This window comes from Musca autumnalis, unplaced genomic scaffold (genome assembly GCF_047663935.1).
Source record: "Musca autumnalis isolate F117 unplaced genomic scaffold, ASM4766393v1 scaffold_1, whole genome shotgun sequence".
Taxonomy (NCBI): Eukaryota; Metazoa; Arthropoda; class Insecta; order Diptera; family Muscidae; genus Musca; species Musca autumnalis.
This window is the reverse complement of record NW_027411644.1, coordinates 227,371,947-227,393,218: the sequence shown is the minus strand read 5'-3', so window position 1 is coordinate 227,393,218 and position 21,272 is coordinate 227,371,947.

The following is a 21,272-nucleotide window of genomic DNA, read 5'->3' as shown; positions in this document are numbered from 1 at the left end:
TGTTCCCAAATCTAAAAAAATTCCTTGCTGGCAAGCGTTTTACCTCAAATGAAGATGCAATTACAGTTGTAAACCACTATTTTGAAGACCTTGAGGAAAACTATTTTAATCAAGGGATAGAATTTCTAGAAAAGCGTTCGACTAAGTGTATTGAAGTTTCAGGAGATTATATTGAAAAATAAAAATATTTTTGAAAAACTAACTATTCTCTTTCATTGATAGGCTAAGAAGTTTCCGAACCGCCCTCGTATATATTTTTGTATGGATACTAAGGGGACGAATAACGAGTAAAAAATGTGATAGTATAATTGTGAAATATTCTGAACTAAAGTAGAAAGAACTAGTTTAGAGAAAATGTCTGACTGCTGAGAACCCTAAATTGCCAAATTAAAGCTTATTAAACGTGGACCTATGTCCACAATTTTTGATCGAGAAGTTCCATGACTACCGGAAACCCTAATTGTCAATTTAAAGTTTATTTGATCAGAAAATTCAGACATACATTGAAGAAGTAAGAGAGGAACGGGGCCGACCATGCGATATCCTACACCGCATACCCTGGGCATTAGTTTCCAACGGAATTTATTTTATATTATTGCGACACGCTATATGTTATTTTAAAATTTATATTAAGATAAAACCGAAAGCATTTAAAAATAGCTGCTGACGGAGATATGGTAATATTCAAAAAAGTTTTTCAATCGTTGAAGTTGAGGTTCACCATTTAATAACGCGCGAACTGTTAATATATTTTATAAAATATGAATATATTTATATTAATTGAAGTGTTTTAGCCACGATCTCATAATATGGACCATAATAAATAATTTTCGTGGAAGCTGCGTTGGTGGTAATATAAAAAAATGGGAAAAATGTGTTGAAGTAAACAAGTTTTTGTGTTGTTTTTTGATTTCTGGCCAAACCACGCAAACTTCGAACCTGTGCCAAAAGAAAGAACTAAAGAATACCTCTTGGGCAACATGGTTCCAGTGTATGACTTTTCGATATATACACGGCATCCCCCTAAAATCGATGCTGACATTTTGAAGTTTTGATTTCAGTGTTTTTCGAATTTTTCTTATAATTAGAGGGTGCAACTAGATAATAATCTAAACTAGTTAAAAGGATTGTAGAACTCGCAATTCCACGTCGTTCGATGTATATCTCATGAGTGTGCTCAGTACAGCTTCCTAGTAATAGGAGTCCAAAGGCGAAAATTTGGTGCGTAAATTCTCTGAAAAAACCTATTTTTTGGCTTTTAAATTTACGACTGTCGTACAGGTACCCCTGAACCCCGCGTGATTTTAGTTTCTTTACGTGCCGGATCTAATAAGCTCTTCCGCGTTCGAATCCATCCACTAAAACGCCGTATATAGATACCTTGAAAGTAGGAAAATTTGCAAAAATATATTTTGACAATTCCGAGAATTGACCCGCGATTTTCTTTGATTATTTTTACATAAATGTAATCCTTTATATGCGATTATAATATTTGCCAAAAAGGTGTGTCACAAAATACAAAGATTCAGGAGTAATATCCCTATTTATCCCAAAATAGAATGCGGTGGCACATCCGCAGTTCTTGACGAATCTGTCTAAAATAATTTATATTGACGTATTTTTAATAGGGGGCCATCGAAATCGGATGCACCTTATAATCATATGCACATCGCGTAATTTTTGCCCACTTGAAGGTTTTTTGAATAGTAAGATGCAACTGATGGCACACTTTGGCCGCTGAATGAAACATGGGAAAATCGAAGCATATTGATAGACATGGACTCCCTGTATCCGAAAAGCACATGCACCTCAACTGATTTAAACCCATTCGCGAAACATACGGTTTTTAACTTCTATGTTTTTTCTTTGATTGTAATTTCAATATTACTCTCTACTTCTTATTTCTATTGCTTATCACAGAAAGCAAATATACTTTCACGATGACTAATTACATTTCTTGTAGAAGTTTAAGCAAAATACTTCAGGATTTGGATGGAAATTCAGCGAAATAGTAGAATAACTCCCAACATTTATTTTTCAAAATTTTTCGCATTTAACAAAAAATATATTTTTGAAATAATTTCCAACAATAAGTTTCCGTTCTTTGTTGTTGCTGTAATATGCAAGTTATAAACGCGATCTTTATAATTTTGGTCTCACATTTTTCTACGCGTTCTCTAGATTCTGTACGTATTTTTAAATTATTTTTTTAGAGATTTTTTGGACTCTGAGTTAGAATAAATAAAATTTACTCCTAGATTTCTTCAATATTGTTTGATTTTCCGCGAAAATAAAAATAAATTTAGCAACTATTTTAGCATCTACGGATAGATATCAAATGCTGTTAACGATTCATATATACATGTTCTTATTACAACACAATAGGAATTTTTAAATATTTTTTTCTTTATAAGAGAGTAAAACCCCATATAACTTTTGAGTGCAGCATCCAATTTTGTAAACGCGAACAGATTTGAAACCACAATTTTTTTCGTAGCCCATGTACCAAAAATGGCGGATGTGCTCGCCAAAAAAGTTTTTAATTTTTTTCTATGTAATTGTAAATGAAATTTGAAATTTACCATGAGGATGAGGGTATCCTCTGACCACAAAAATAAGCAAACACCATAACACTATACAACACAAAAAATAATTACAAAATAATTCGGCCGGATTATGAAAGAGGACCGAAAAAAGAAGACACATGTATCGGCGTTTTGAAAGTTTACGTCGCGAAGTAACCTAAATAGGCGTGGCAAGTTCCGCCCATTCCTACATGTTTTGAAATATTCTACGTGAGATTCCTTGGAATTCTTGCATTTTAGGTACAAAGCGTCTTTGGCAATATCAAGGACAACAATGTGGGGTATTTTTCTATGAAAAAATTAACCCTCATGCGAGTCACTAATGTGGTCTTTTTGGTCCTTTTTTCAAAAATGTTTAAAAACTCCTTTAAAATGTAATCATATCAGATCAAAATATTCTACAAAATTATTTGTCATAAAATTTTACTATAGGACCCCGAATACACCAAAACTCTAAATCGTACCTAAACGCCAGGAATCTGCCAAAAGTAAAATCACCGTTTAGGGTTAATGTTGTACTTCATCTGAGTTTATTATGTTTTGTCCCACAAAACTTCATTATAGATAGAAGATGTCAAAGACAAAAATATTCTCCATCCAATTTCAATATAAGTCGCTGAATAAACGAAATATGTATTTGCAATATATGTATATCAAGCAAATATATACATCATATTTGGCAACAAAACATTCAAATATTTTTTGAATAAATTTGTTTTGTTCTTTTTTCGAGTTGATGCATGAAAGTAACATGAAATTTAGTTTTAGACGAAAAGTGTTAAAGGAAGTAATATTCTACATAAAATTTCACTGTAGGTCCCGGAACAAACCGGATATCTAAGTAAAATACTTTGTTAAGAAAATGACGTTACAAAATTAGATATTATAGGTAGAAATTATTTGTTGAACTTTTAGACTCTTAATTAAAATTTATTCCATACTGAGTAAAATTCTCCACTTTTAAGGGATTGTGTGAAAAGAAGAAATGTTCCAAATCAAATTTTATTATGAGTCTCTGAAGAAAAGAAATTTTTACCTATAAAAGTTAACATCTCCAGAAGCTTTTGCTTTTTACATGTGATTTAGGTCCATATTCCACTGTTTTTTCACATTTTCGTTATCTGCGGTCACAAAATATATTTTATTGATGATTTTATCTGCGGTCACAAAATATATTTTATTGGTGATTTTATCAATAAAATATATTTTGTGACCGCAGATAACGAAAATGTGAAAAAAAAAACAGTGGAATATGGACCTAAATCACATGTAAAAAGCAAAAGCTTCTGGAGATGTTAACTTTTATAGGTACAAATTTCATAATAAATTCTTCCAGAAGATTATGTGTGCTCGATCCAAACTGTTTTTGGAATATCTATGGTAAATATATATAGGGAAAATAGTGATAACCCACATCGGACTTTGTAAAATTACGTATTTTAGTGCTATAAACTAAAATAACGCCATCAAGATAATTCATAGGTTCCTGATATTGTATGTGAAAATACGGGGATAGTCTACGCCTATTGGCCGGTGACTTATATCTGACATACGAATCCTGACATCCATGATTTTGACATGGTTCTAAATGCTATAATAATGGCAGCTACTCCTGCTCTGATAAAATTGACTGTAAAAAATAAAAAGAAAAATAACACTGTGCAACATTTTTAAGGTGATCTTGTGCAAACAATTCGAATTGAGGATTTTTTGAAAGTACAGACCCAAACGACAAGAAACCCTAGTTGGGTTTTTTGTGTCAGATCCAGCTCGGATTTTATGGCCCCATCTAAACATGGTTAAATATTGAGTTTTTAAAAAAATTCGGGGCTATATCTCTGAAACCAATGCGAATCTTCTACTGACCTCCGAAGCAAATTTGTAGATAAGAACAAGAATAAAATATTTGGAGAAATAATGAACTCGAAAAACTACATTTATTGCCTCAAATTTCAAAATATATGCAAAAATTCCACAATTTTTATACATTTCGCACCGTTAACTTTTTCTGAATATTTTCTTTTGGAAAAATATTCCCTGGAATGTAATACAGAACTCTTCAGAAAATGTCATTGTTGTAAAATGCCTCTATGCCGTTGTTTTTAGTACATTTTTCAAGGACCATTTAATAAATATGTCAATAATGTGGTGAACTCCGAAATGCGAGAATAAACTGTAAACTTTATTAAGAAGATTTTTGCAAAAGGTTATTTGGTTCAACTCCCAATAGTTTAGCCGATACTGACCAGAATTTCAGCAATTATGTAAAATTTTCTATATTTTATAGATTTTGATGCCCTAGATGGAGTTTTTCTTAAGATAAGTTCTACTAGTTTAGGGCTACAATATTGCTAAAGACAGCAAGGCCAAATTCCTTATCGTTTCTAAGATATAGGCCCGATAAATGCAAAGCGCTGTAGTTTTAGACGGTTTAGATGAGGTCATAAAATACGAGCGGGATCTGACAGGACAAAACCCTACTAGGGGTTTTGTAGTCTCAATATCTTCTTTCAAAAAATGCATACTAGAAGTTGTTTGAATTCTCAGTGTTGCATAGTGTAACTCTAGACCTTCTCGAATTTTGTGTACTATTTAAATAATGTACTATTTAAATAAGGACTAATTAAAACAAAATGAGCAACGGCTATAAGCGGGACGGTGTCGACTATGTTATACTATAGCTGGAAAACCATCGATACTCCCAACATTAGATATTTTCGATATTTAATTAAAAACCGATTGCTATCGATATTACTGTTAACTTGTCATCTCCATTAATTTGGAAATGAAAATGGCGAAAATGTTTTTACTTGCTTTTGTTCACATTTTGCACAAGTAGTTCACAGAAATACAAAGGAGAAAAAACAATTGCTTTTATTGAATTAAAATACACAAAAGTAAAGTTTACTTTTATGAAAAAAATTTACGTGTGAATATGGATTGCTTTCTCACATCCACAAAACCGATAAGCCGCGAAATTTCTATTTATTTCAATTAATATTAAGTAAGGGGTTTTCTATCGGATAATATCGATAGACAAAACTAACTGCCGATATTTTATTTTAAAAAATAATCGATAGTGCCATCGATTTTTTGTCAGCTCTATGTTATATCCCCCACCACTACAGCTGTGCATTAATAAAAATATAAAATAACTGCCCTCGAAGGCAAGGCATTTTCATAGATGTACATTGCCCAGCAAAAATTCGGATCAGTTAGTCATTACGTAACCCTTTACAAAGTAATGTAAACAAGCTTCTTTTCCCATTACAAGTAATCTGAAAAGTAATGGGATACTTCTTAAAAAAATTACAAGGCAAACCTACTTACTTTGCTCCTCACTAAGTAATGAGGACGGTGGCACAGTGAATGTGTGTCCGACTATAAATCCTAGGGTTGTGTGTTCAACGCTCACTGTCGGCACGCGAGTTTTTATACCCTACACCACTATGTGGGGAGGGTATTATAAGTTGGTTTTGGCCAAAAAGTTTGTAACGCATCGAAATAATGGTCGTAGACCCATACTTATATATACCAAAATTAATGTCTCGACGAGCTGAGTCGATCTGGCTATGTGTGTCCGTCCGTCCGTCTGTCCATCTAAACCTTGTAATCACGCTACAGGTCGCAATTTTGATCGGATCGTCACGAAATTTTGGATGTTGATGGGGGTCCCGGAGGGGAAGAAGCCTATTGATTTTGGTGATGGTCGGGTAATATTTAGGGGTCGGAATGGGCAAAAAACTTATGTGGATAAAAAGACAACGTTTTATTCCAAAGCGAATATCTCAGCTTCTATACGGGGTATACCAAAAGCAAAACCTGACGATAAAAGTATAAAATATCGCCTTTCTAATGATGTAAAGTAGGTTCTCGTAGGTGATCAAACAACGAAGATATCACAATAGTCGCAAATAAAACCCAAATTTTCATTTTTGCAGATTTAATTATAATGACGAATATCATAGCTTTGGTTGGGGACTTTCCAAAAGCAAAGTCTGACTATGAAAGTAGAAAATCCCATCTTTACAGTGATGCAAAGTAGGTTGGCGTAGGTGGCCACATAACGGAGATATCACAATAGTCGGCAATACATCCCATTTTTTCATTTTTTTGTAATCACGCTACAGGTCGCAATTTTAATTGGATCGTCACGAAATTTTGGGGGCTAATGGGGATCCTACAGAGAAAGAAGCCTATTGATTTTGGTGATGGTCGGATAATATTCAGAGGTCGGAATGGGCAAAAAACTTATTTGGAGAAAAAGTCTACGTTTTATTTCAAAGCTAATATCACTGCTTCTAAAAGGGGTATATCAAAAGCAAATGAAAGTAGCAAATATCACCTGCTGATGAAAGTAGAAAATATCACCTTTGCAACGATGTTTCGTAGGTTGTCGTAAGTGGTCAAACAACGAAGATATCGCAAAAGCCGCTAATAGAACACAACTTTTCATTTTTGCGATTTTAATAATAATGACGAATATCACAGCTTTGGTTCCGGACCTTCCAAAAGCAAAGTCTGACAATGAAAGTAAAAAATCACATCATTACAATGATTAAAGCAGGTTGGCGTAGGTATCCAAATAACGGAGATATCGCAATAGTCGGTAATACATCCCATTTTTCCACTTTTTTGGAAATCACGCTACAGGTCGCAATTTTAATTGGATCGTCACGAAATTTTGGGTGTTATTGGGGGTCCCACAGAGGAAAAAGCCGTTTGATTTTTGATAATGGTCGGATATTATTCAGGGGTCGGAATATGACAAAAAAAAATATTTGGAAAAAAGGCCAACGTTTTATTTCAAAGTTAATATCTCCCTTCTGTAGGAGGTATATCGAAAGCAAAACCTGCAAGGAAAGTAGAAAATATCACCTTTACAACGACGTGAAGTAGGTTGTCATAGGTGGTCAAACAACAGAGATATCGCAATAGTCGGTAATGCATCCCTTTTTCCATTTTTGTGCAATCACACTACGAAATTTTGATCGGATCCTCACGAAATTTTGGGGGTTGATGGGGGTCTAACACAGAAAGAAGCCTATTGATGGTTGGCATACATCCCACTTTTCCATTTTTTATTTGGGTTGTACTGTCGATGCACTTAAATGCGTTTCAAAAAAATTGACTTGTGTTAATGAAGACATTCAGAGCAAAGGCGCTAAGCTATCCCAATTTTAATATTTTGAATTTTATTAGTCAAAAGCTTATTAACAGGGGTAGTGGTGTAGGGTATCACATAGTCGGCCCCGACCCGACTGTAGCCTTGGCTCACTTGTTTTTAATTAAAAAATAACAGTTCGTGTTGCACATGTGCACTGCACATTTAAGTTCTTAAGCAACCCTTAATGTTCGTGTGCGTGGCATAGTATGTAGTGTCTTTGGCTAGAAATCAGAGGGTCCATGTGTTCAACTCGCACAACGAGCGAAATAAAGTAAAATAAAAGTAAGAAGTGTGATGAAATAAAAAAAAATCTCTACATCAACTGTTCTAAAAATAGAATTTTTTTCAACTTACTTTTCAACTTCTCGTGGCCACAGAATAACTAGTTATTCTAGTGGTCATAAAATAACTACAAACTGAGTGCGACATGCCCTTGTAAAAATAAAGGGGAAGAAAGTTACAGCTGCCAAAAATCCCTTACAAAACCCATGATTTTGGGAGGACTTTTTTTGCTGGGTGATTACTTCAATACTATGTCCTGCAGAAAACTCACTACTACCTGCTCCCTAAATCGTAATTCTCGATATTCGTAAAATTTGTCTGGCCCCTTAAATTATGAATTGAATTATATTTGATCGCGACATATCACGATTTCACTGTATATGTATGGGTCAATGACCATTGTTTCGATGTGTTACAAGCTTTTGGGCCAAAATCAACAACAACATATTAGCTCATGATATGGGACCAACTTTTTATCGCCGAATCCCAATGGCGTGTCTTACGACGCCACTTATATAGAGAAGTTTTGCATCGCCTACATTACGCTGAGATGTATTTTCCACCTTTATAAATGATGACTTTTTTGCCCGGCCTGATGTCCTTACTATTGCACCACTGTAGCAACCAGAATAGCCCATATTAAAAATGTTATTATACCCTCAGCCTTTAGGCAAAATTTGTCTCACGGAAGTTATTTTTAGACCGGAAGCATGTATGGACGAAATCCGTTTCGGACAATTTTAAGTCGATTTAGCCATATCCGTCCGTCAGTCTGGTTTGCTGACTGGCTGGAGCGCAAGGTAACTCTCGAACAGATGAACCGATTTGGTCCAATAAATTTGGCCTTCGTAATATTTTGTCCATACTTAGTTTAAGTTCGAAGATGAGCCATATCGGTCCACTACCTCTGGTACCTCCCCCACAAAAGTTCAAAACATTTCTCTCTCTAGGAGCAAATCCATATTTCCTGAGAAAACGACCCGAAAGATGTAAATAAATAACTGCAGCCACCATGTGTAACGACTGGTGTCCACGACAACTTTCGAACCGGATACTGCGTTGGTCCAAACCTGACATATCATAATATTTTTGCAAAACTTAGTAAAATTATAAGATGGTGCTCATTGGTCCACTCCTTCCGGTAACTTCCCCACAAAAGTTGAGCGATACTTCTTGAACGGGGCAACTGATTTGATCCAAACACTGGGCTTCGTAATATTTTGTTGAAACTTAGTTTATGCTTGAAAATGGACTCCTGAGGAAGGTACCCTCTTCAGTTTAAGGTCTTTTCGATGATGCTTTGAAAACAGCTTGAAAACAGGCGATCTTATTTTTTTTTTTCTTGGGCAAGTCCATGCTTCCTGACATAATGGTCCAAATAACATCCATTTCTAATATAGACAATATCAATCCATGTCATCAGGAACATCCTCCGCAACACTTTTGAGCTTTATTGGAATCCATATTAATGTCGGCAAATTCATATTTCCAATATATGGAAAAGGATTTTGGGGTAAGGATTTTGGTTGTGTAGCCAGCAATCGATCTGTACACAGATGCTAGTTTCAATTAACACAGGCAAAATTTGGCAAATTAGGCTGGCTAGAACGGAAGACAACTTTCCAAACATAGGTCAAGTTCGAAGATGGGCAAGATGTCGTCCAAGCCCTCCGGTAACTCCGCAACAAAGTTAAAAAATTTCGGAAAAATTGCCAAGAGAAATCTCGAAAGGATTAACTGAGTTGGTATATACTTTGCAAGCCATAATATTTCCACTCAACACAGATCAGGTTCGAAAATGGACTATATCCTACCATTCTACAGAAGTCGATGCCATTGGCCAAAATTAAAAAAATTAAAGTCTAATTTTTGGTAGTACTTGTGTTTATATCTACTTCTTACATGTTAAATTTCTCTAAAATAAATTTGTTAGGGATTATTTCTTACTGTACTCTTTGACTATAGCATCAAAAAAGAGCAAATTTTACAGGTTGGATTTCAAGGTTTATTTAGTGCAAAAGTTAGGTGGTTATTACGGCTAGAGCCCTAAAAATACCGAATATTGGGCGGTACAGATTTTTGGGCACAACGTCAAAAGGTGGACATACATTAATTGACATTTTTCTGGAGATAGCTTACCTCCAGGAAAGATTAAGTGGCATTTCGGCCATTTCGAATTAATAATTTATATGAATCCTTCAAAATTCCGAAAATCGGGCGGTACCATCATATGGGGACCCTATCAAAACGTGGACCCAATTCAAAAATTTTTTGTAAGTAGGTTTTCTAACACTATAGACTACCGATAGCCAAATTCAATTCAATTTCACTGAAAGATGTGGTCAAGACCCCCAAAATGCTAGAGATCAGGGGGTACCGTTCTATGGGTGCTATACCTAAAATTGGACCTATGTTGAATTTTTTGTTGTTTTTTATTTGTGTTGCTAAACCAACCTTTACTGAAATTTTCGTATTGATTGATGATATCTGCACATGAAGTATTTTTGGCCGCTCTTCCCATACAAGTTCGACCACAGTGCATTCTTCGGGTACCTCCAGCTCAATATTTAAGAAAAATTAGGTTTAAGGCCTGCTCTTCAAACGTTTTGATTTTTTGTTAAAGGTTGTTTTTGGGACCCTATTACGATGGTACAAGTTTTTTGAGGGGCAGATCCATACTTCCTGAGAAAATAGCCCGAAAGCTGTAAAAACCCCTTCGGTCACGACAACATTCGAACAGGATAATTCGAACAAGCGATATTAATAAAAATATCCACTTTCAAAATTGACTACATACGTCTGTCCATTCCTTCAGGTACCTCCTCCTCGACTGAAAACTCTCTTACCAATTTCCCCCTTTACATGGTTGCAGATTTCCACCACTGGTTAATTTTGTAGAGTTCCCAAGAACATCATAGCCTACGCTATTCAAGGAAAATTATTCATACAGCGTGCGATAATCGCGGCTGTAATTCATCTTTTATTTTTATATTTCATACATTGGATGCTGTCTACATGAGTAATGATTTTTTAACGGGAACCAAATTTCTACATCCGCCGTAAGTGATACTTAACCAATAGTTTGTTGCTTCCTTGCTGGCTTGATTTTCCCATGATTATCATCAATATAAATCACATTTACTGGAAATGTACAACATTATTCACATGTGAATAACAGCATTAACAGAAAACAATATGGAAGAGAAAACAAAATAGCGAAAAAATGATAATCATGGGAAACTGGTGATTTTAGTTAATAATGGAAGTACTATTTGGTGCTTTTTGCAATTCCTTTTTACTTTTTTTGGTTAATCCTTGTAAAAATGTATAAAAAATTAATATTCAAATCACGAACACAAATATATCTTCTGATCTGCTATTTTGTTTGGATTGCAGCAGGAAGCCGAAGACAACACAGTCAGACAATATTTTACGTAAACCAATAAATATGTCGATGGAATTTATTGTTCGGAACTTAAAGGGTAAATTACTACTTAAATATTTTAGTTATTTTTTAATATAGGAACAATATTTCAAACTGTATGGATATTACCACATTTGTGTATCCTCAGTAGGCCGAGCGATTTGAACATCAGAGACTAGAGTTTCTGATTCTTGGTTGGAGCTTTGAGACAGTGCAAACTGCCTAAAGGAGTATTCCAATGGTTTTGCGATGTACTCGAGAGTTCTCAATAATTGTATTGGCTACAATTTTTGTCTTTTCGTTGGGTAGAAAAGCTCAATGGTTTGGCTGTTATATGTCAAAATATCCAAAAAAAACATGGATAAAAAACTTCAAGTCAAATCCGGGGGCTCGTTTTTCGCCGTAGACATATGATCTAGTGCACTTTTTTGCTCAGTACAATGCCTAGAATCAGAAACTCAAGGCGCCTCTGCCTTTGTACCTCATTTAAATAATGGGTTGATATGGGTTTATACTTTTAGGCTAATTTTTTTCACACAATTTTGAATTGATTTAGCATTCACCGTCCGCCTATCTGGCTGGTCCAAACTTTGCACATTTATTTTAAAGTTCTTCATAACTTTAAGTATTTCCCAAAAAAAATTAAAAATTGTTGGTTAAGCAATCGATTGAAGAAGCAACCAAACGGACCCATCCGACTTTAATATGGCATAACCCATAGTTAAGCAATCGATTGAAGAAGCAACCAAAGGGACCCATCCGGCTTTAATATGGCATAACCCATAGTCCAGTCAAAATAGACATGCGTATAAGGGGGAAATAGCAACAATTCGCACAAAGCAGAATTTTGGTGGAAAGCTGGGTTTGCCATTAGAAAATATCGTGATATAAGTGTCAAACTACACATGTAAAGAAGTAAGCCGCGTAAGAACATCATGAGACGGACCAATTAAAATAAGAAAGCCATGCGTTAGATATTTTTATAAGCTTTCAAACGATACCCATATTGCAGTAATCGGTTTAGTAGAACAGGGTCTAACGCGGTTTTAAATTCAGCTTTTCGGGTCAAATAACTAGCAAACCGGATCTGCTACCCATGAAAATTAAACATTTTTAAACAGAGCAACAAACCCTACTTTTTGACAAAAATTCAAAAATCGGAGAGTTATCGTTGGGGTCGTTCCCATTGGGTTTTCGATTTAATGGTCTATTTCTAACTCTGACTCTACTTAACACGCTCCGATTTCGTTGGAATTTTTTTATAAGATAGGTATAATTGCGCTCTTCATAGAAGCATATTTCTTTTGGGGGCAGACCCGATTACTCCGGTTATTTTAGCCGTTTCACCTGAATTTGTGCGTATTTCCCCTATAAGTGCATATGATTGATATGTTTTTAGAACCGCTATGTCTCAAGAATGGGTTCTTCTAGGAAGAAAGTTACAATAGCCAAGCTGGTAGAGAATTTTTCTGTCTACAATATTTACTCTAGTCACTTTTTGCTTAGACCCACCGTTTTCAAGAAAAATACCGATAACATAAAAATACCTAAATTTTGACCTTTGACCCAGAATAACTGTTTTCGCACACATGGGATTGATGGGGACTTTTAGGACATTGCTTCTAATGGCAAAACCTAGCTCTCCACCAAAATGCAGCTTTGTAAGAATTTTTGATATTTCAATGTCTATTTTGACTGGACTACAAGGACTTGGTCCTTCTTTCATATCAAATGGACACTGACATCCCCGTGGTATCACCTGGCGCACTGCCTTAACCACCCCAATATTTACCCCGCATTCACGAATAAAAACGATAAACACTTGTGTTGGGCGTCGAGTTAGTAACCCACCTCTATAAAATAACTACAACTATGAAGAAGCTAAGAAGGAGAAAAGCAAACCCCCTAAAGTTGACAACCCCTGAAAACACTTTAATGACCATGATCTGCGAAACAGCAACTGGAATGTTCGGACTCTCTATAGAGGCTGGCAGGTGTTTTTGCAAAGTACAAGGCCGATATTACTTCCATGCAGGAAAGGCGCCACAACAACACTAAACACTAAAAGGTGACGCACTGTGTTATAGCTGCCATGGCACAAAGCATTCCAGCGTCACCCCGGGGAATAAACGACTTACTAAAATTAGGATAAAAGCTTAATTTTTCAACATCAGTTTGTTTGAGGTCATGGTCCCACTGAAGAGAAACACGAACAGACTAAAGCTATGATCGTTGCCCGGCTCATGACATTAAAATTATTCTAGACCATTTTAAAGACAAAATTGAAAAGGAGAATATCGTTGGCCCAACAATCGGGAAAATTAGTTTCCACAGTGAAGCTTCTGACTATAGAATGGGGCAGAAAGTCGCAAAAAAACATGGTATTTATCAGTACCAGATTAAAGCATCTCGATATTCATAAGGGCTGTTACCAAACACGAGAACAAATTGATCACGTTGTTAGATGTACGATTGTTCCGAGGAGCAAACATCAACTCGGATCACCACCTTGTTGCAGCAAAGGTACGTACTCAATTGGACGTAGCAAATATGTAATTTTCGAACAGACACAACACAGAAATTGTACATCGGTAAGCTGCAATTACAACTGCTAGCCATACCATATTCCGCTCAACTGGCCCAAATTCTAAATCAAAGCACTTCTCTTTTATATCAGCACAGTGGCAAAGTATTGCTCACTTCATGCAAACAGCCGAGAAAACCATACTTCGATACCAGAGACTTCAACCAAGGAACCCATGGTATGGCTAGGAGTGTCGTGCTGCTCTACAAAACGAGATAAATGTAAAAACAAGTAAAAAAGTATCAGTCGACATTGCCGACAGAGGTATACCCTCAGCTTGTTTGGATTGAAATACTTTTTTTCAAAAAAACTTAAGTATATAGGGGGGTTTTCAAAATAATACGGATAGTATTAAAGCGCAAAAATTTGCGGGGATATCGATAGAAAAGGCTTTTTCTTTAACTAACTTTCGACAATATTTAGAGTATCATTTTTCATTTTGTGGTGGAGGTATCGGAAGGTCCAATCCTTCCACCTTCGAATTTCATCTAATATTCGAAGAAATATTACGATATCCAAAGTGTGGGCGAAAGCCGTATTCGGTTCGAGCTCTCCAGTCACTACATATGGTGCCATAGGTGTTTTTTACAACTTTCGGGCTATTTTATCAAGAAGTATGGACTTACCCTTGAAAAAAATTTTACTGTCGTAATTGAGGCAGCGAATGCAAGTTGCTTCAACAAAAATCAAAATGATTGGAGAGCCGGTCTTAAAGTGAATTTATGCAATAATGTGTGTGGGTGGTATCCGACGGGGTGGACAAATATAGTCCATATTAGAACCTGACCTATACCTGGTAGATATATTAGGATGTGTATATTATGGACCAAATCCGTCACTCCCATCAAGAGTTATCGTGCGCACATTTTTTCCGAACATTTGTGAACTTTTGTGGGGGAAGTAGCTGAAGGAGTGGACCGATATGGCTTATCTTCGAACATAAACTAAGTTTGCACAAAATTGTACGAAGGCGACATTTTAGACCGAAACGCAGATCCGTTCGAGAGTTATCTTACGCTCCAACCACTACATACGGTGTCATAGGGGTTTTTTGTAACTTTCAGGCTATTTTCTCAGGAAGTATGGACTTGTCCCTGATGAAACTTGTACCGTTGTATGGGGGCAGTGAATATAAGTTGCCTACAACAAAAATCAAAGCGATCAAGCAGGCCCTAAACTGAACTTTTCTGAAATTTTGTGTGTTGAGAGTTATCGTGCGCACCAGCCAGACAGACAGACGGACGGACATTGCTAAATCGACTCCAAATTGTCTGAAACACATTTCGTCCAAACATACTTGGGGTCTAAAACCATTATTTCGATGAGGCACATTTTGCCCTTATGAAAGTGTATATGGGCAAAACTGCCAATTATTTCATATTCCATTTCCAAAAAATTGAATTTTTTCTTTTCGCGCTACATCAACGATTTTTGGTACATAGGTTAAGAAAAAATTCCCCTGTACAAATCCGCTCGCGAGCAAATTTTTGGTTGTTGCGGACAAAAGTTATCGCGGTTTTACTTCTGCTTTTAAGAAAAAATTATTATAAAAACGCTAATTATTTTATTGAGCACAATTGTCACTAAAAAGTAATCACGAAGTGACGTCATTAAGTAGATTGCATAATATTTGTAAAATGTTACTCAGCATTCGCGGAATTTATAAAAAAATCACAAATTTTTAAATGTAATCCGAATTTTTTGAAAATATAGGTCCATTTACCCGTCAAAAATTACAAAAAAGTAACAGTTTTAAAAAATGACTTCACGGGGAATCGAATGAGACCAAACTTATAATCATCGGGATAGTAGTTAGGATATTATAGCCAAAATAAGCACATATTTGTGTTACAAAAAACAAATTTTTGTGTGGAATAATAGTTTTCACATGCATTCTAGAGTTAAAAATATTGGAAAAATTCTATAGGAGTACTTCTTTTATTTTTCTTTAAACATCCGAGAAAATGGGCGGATTTTGCTTTATCTAGATTCACATAGAAGGTTTCCCATTGATGAAAGTTACCGGGTTGTTGAAATAAATCATTAGACTTCTTAAACGGAAATAGAGTTCAAATAAACCGCTTTAACTTATATGCATTATTAAAATATGTGTAAATCGCGTAATTATCAAAATCGTTTTGTCCGCATGTGATTTTCATGTACAGCAAGACCATATCTTTTAATTTGTATATATTTTTCGAAATATAATTTGGACGCTAAGATGTAGCATCGGCTGCATCTTAGCATTAAAAAACCTATAAAACATCGCTAATTTGCGCAAAGTTCATACAATTTCGTTCCGCATCCGGTTTTTGTGTCACCTTGAAAGTCTGCATCGATATATACCTATTTCAAGGCAATCAGTCAAGAACCGTGGATGTAGCATCACACACTATTTTTGGGATAAAATGAATGTAGTTCCCTTATCAGTGAGGTTTTTAAATCTCTGTTTCCGCAAAAAGGAAGATGCTGCTCTAGTTTTTTCATAGCAGTGCAAGCGGCCGACAGAATACGCGATAAAATGCGCGATATTCTCAAAAACAATATTAGGTGATTTTCCTACCTTGGAATTTCTCGTATCTCGCGTTTTAGTAGATGGAATTTCACGAGTATAGATTTATTAGATCCGCAACGTAAAAATCCAAAATTTGCAAACATGCACGAGTGAATCAAATGCCAACTGTACAAATTAGACCCGAAATATATGATTTTTAGAAATTTGTTCGCACAAAATTTTCGTATTTGGATACAGATTTCTCTGAAGCTGTGGAGGCTACATTCATGACACATATATGAAATAAATCAGAATCGTGAGTTCTTCATTCCTATATATGATTTTTTGAAAAAGCTGTTTGCGGAACGAAATTATAAGAAAATTTCAAAAAACACTTAAAATCTGGCTTCAAAATGTCAGCATGATTTAATGGTAGACGCAGATCAAATTTTGAGAAGTTATACACTAGTGAGGTGATCCATATTTAGTTGCCTTCTACTTTTACTTTAACGGGAAAATCGTGAAAAGTGTGGTTTAATCACAAATCGAGAGAAAACAAAAAAAGACACGTTGGCTTCAACCCATTTTTACCCATTTTTTAACATAAATATAGCCACAGCTTCCACGCAAATCAACTTTGAAACCCAATATTTTTTGCCAAGTCTAAAAACATTTCATTTTATCCAAAAGCATTTAAATTGTACAATATACAACCACTATTCGCGAGTTATAAAGGGGTAAACCTTGGCTTCAACGATGTTAAATTTTCAATAATATTGCCCATATACCCTTTCTAGCATAAAGGCTGAAGGTATAAAAAATAGGTTAAGATAGCAATAAACCGGCTAAATAATAAGAACGCAGTGGCTGGTAAGCCGAGCTGTTCAAGACCGGAGGCGACATGCTGATAGGATTTTTGCATCAGCTAGTTAGCACCAACTGACAGGAAGAACGCGTACCCGATGATTGGAACCTAAGCATATGTGCAGCGTGCTCAAGAAAGGTGATAAGACTATGTACTCTAACCATAAGAGGTAATTATACCCCGGCACCGCCATAAACAAAACAAACAGTATCGGCTATGAAATAAGAAGAAGAAGAATAGTGTTGACCAACAGATGCTAGTTTGACTAAGTAAGCAGTTTAAAAACAAGGCTACATCTCGTCAAACAAAAAGCAGACTTCTCAAGACGCCGATACAACCCGCGCTAATGTATGATTCCGAAGCATGGGTACATTCTCGAGAAGATATGTCAGTGCTGAACTATTTGCTTAAAAAATCTGTATTGACGGTGAATATCGATGTCGTATGAATCGTCTACAACGACACCAGCATAGTTAGACGTATAGAATTACACAGATTGCTATCATGAAAACAAGTAAAAAAGTATCAGTCGGCAGAGAGCCTATGTGAATTTAATTTTTAAATTTTTTAAAATATGAACTTGCCGACAATAATGTGGATTAGGAATAAAGTTCAAAAGTGTTGCGGAGGAGGTACTTAAAAAATGGACCCATTGTGGAGGTGAATCTTATTTTGAGAGTCATATCTTTTCGATAGATATGATTTCAGTGGGTCATCCTTTAAATTTTGGACCAGTATGTCAGGAAGCATGGATTTGTCTACGAAAAACATAATATGCCTGTAAACAGGACCACAACAAACAGCATCGGAATAAATTTCCAAAGGATCTTCGAACAGACCCTAAACTCCACTTAAACTGAAATGTTAAACTTTTGTGATTGAGGTACCGGGACCGGACTTGCCCCTTGCCCCTGAAAAAACTTTTACCGCCGTAATTGAGGCAGCGAAATCAAGTTGCTTCAGAGCAGGTCTTAAAGTGAACTTATCCGAAATTTTGTGTGGGAGGTGGACAAATATAGTCTATATTCGAACCTGATCTATGTCTGGTAGATATATTAGGATGGGTAAAAGAATGGACTCAATCGGCCAATCCGTTCCAGAGTTATCGTGCGCACAGTTTTTCCGATCACTTTTGAACTTCTGTGGGGAGGAACCTCAAGGAGTGGACCGATATGGCTTATCTTCAAACATAAACTAAGTTTGGACTAAATATTACGAAGGCCAAATCTTGAATCGAATCGGCAGATCCGTTCGAGAGTTATATTGCGCTTCAACCACTACACACGGTGTCATAGGAATTTTTTGCAACTTTCAGACTATTTTCCCTGTTGCCCCGGATGAAACTTGTGCCGTCGTATGGGGGCAGCGAATACAAGTTGCTACAACGATCCGAGAGCAGGTCCTAAGCTGAACTTTTCCGAAATTTTGTGTGGGGGTGGTACCCGAAGGAGTGGACCGTTAGAGTCCATAGTGGAACCTCATCTATGCCTGATATAAATTTCACGATCTACAAAGTATGGACCAAATTAGTTGCTCCCTTCAAGAGTTCTCGTGCGCACAAATTTTCCGAACATTCTCGAACTATTGTGGGGGAGGTACCTGAAGGAGTGGACCGATATGGCCCATCTATGAACTTCAACTAAGTTTGCTCAACATATTACGAAAGCCAAATTTTTAACCAAATCGGTTCATCCGTTCGAGAGTTATCGTGCGCACCAGCAAGTCAGACAGACTGACATCGACTCCAACGTGTCTGAAACGTATTTCGTTCAAACATACCATTATTTCGCTTAGGCACATTTTGCCCGTACGAAAGTGTAATACCCTCGTTAGCATAAATTCTAAGGGTATAATAAAGGGTTATGAACGTACCAAACAGCGTGTAAGTTAGTGTTGGGCAATCTCGTTCGTTGAGCAGATCGATCTTTTTCATTCCGTTCACCAAAAAGATCCTGATCGTTCACTTCGTTCTTTGGCTCATTTTCGTTCCGTAAAACATTTCAGTCTATCATTTCTTGTGACTATCGTTCTTTCTCTGCATCAATAGTCCTTTATCAGTCTTAAAGGTAAACAAAAAACGTTTATTATTTTTAAAGTAAGCCAGCTTAATTTCATATTTGTTGTTTTCAAATTAAAAAACAACAAGTTTTAAAGTGGGTGTAGTCAAAATTGATTTACTTTAGGGAAAGGTAGAGAAAACTAGTTTCGTTCAATGCCACTTGGATTAATCAGTTCTCTTAGTTCATTGAGAATCTAAAAATACTTTAAAAATAATAAGTAAACACACATCTCAACACAACTGCCAAAGTAAATCCAAACAAGTAAGAAAAGCGTTAACTTCGGTCGGGCCGAACTTTTTATACCGTCCACCACAAATTTCAGCCATTTCGGTGGATTAATGTGGCCACAACCTTCAAAATACCGAAATTCGGAAGGTACCGTTCTATGGGGGCTATATGATGGCGTGGACCTATACCAAATTTCTGGGGGAAAGTTTTATACGCCTAAAGAAGACTAAATACCAAATTTCAGCCATCTCGGTTTGATAATGAGGCTAAAACGTTCAAATAACGAAAATCGGGAGATATTGTATTATGGGGGCTATATCAACACGTGGACCTATATAAACATTTTATGGTATAAATGTTTCTTAGCCTCTGGAAACACAAAATAAGTTACAACCGATTCTTTATTCAAATGGGTCTAATACATTCAAAATATATTAAAATGACGCGTACTTTATAAGGGGCCTTATGTGGGGGCTATACCAAAACGTGGACCTATATAACCCAACTTTGGTAGGAATATTTTTTGGCCTCTGGAGACACAAAGTGCCAAAGTACAACCAAGTCGGTGGTAAAATGGGACAAATATCTTAAAAATTCCTTAAAACGACGACGCGTCATGCGTCATTTTGAATGGGGGCTATACGAAAGCGTGGACCTACATAACCCGCTTTCAATACCAAAAGTCCTACGTCAATATAACATATTTTCCCAAAATTTCATCAACCTACGTCAGTCCGTTCGGACGCTAGAGTGATTTCCACAGACGGACAGACGGACGGACATGGCTATACACTTCCGCTCACTTGAATAGAACCCCCCTGCAAAATTTTATTCAACCTCCATTTTTTATCGAATTATACAAGATATGAAGTTTTTAACTTTTATTATATTTTGCGTCATGTGTTTGGAGTAAACTTAGTCATTCATTTGCATTAAAATCCAGTTTATATAAGAATTATACAAGAAATACTAAATTAAGTCAAAAATTGGAGTAAAAAATTTGGCTCATTTGAATAGAACCCCCCTTTAAAACTTGGGAATGCAGAAAGATTGTGTTAGAATAGCGATGCATATTCACTCTTTACTGAAATCGAAGTACTTTCAGTACTATTCAGTAAAAGGATACCCCTACTTATTAAGGATACATCCGTATATCCTGCTTTGGCAAGGATTCTTTAAATAATCAGGTGTAATGCCTAACAAACCTTGCTTATTTCTGTCAACAAGTTTATTTTTGGAAGCGTACTGTCTCCTAGAGTCGTATATTTTACGCATAAGTCATTCCCATACATTTTAGAGAATATTTACCACTGTTGGATATAGTGGCCCCTCCAGGATATCCGCATTTCTATTCAAATCTTTAAGTTTTGATGACTCGAAGTGTACAAAAGTTTATAAAATCGTAATGAAATTGCCACTCGGGATATCCGAAAATGTTTCCCAATACTGGAAATTTCTGTTTAAGAACTTCTTTATAAGTTGTCGTGCGCATTTAGGGTGAACTAAATTGACGCCCAAGTCCTTGATAATTAGTAATGCGTTCCAGCACAATAAAAACTCATTCATCGCTACAGAAACAATTT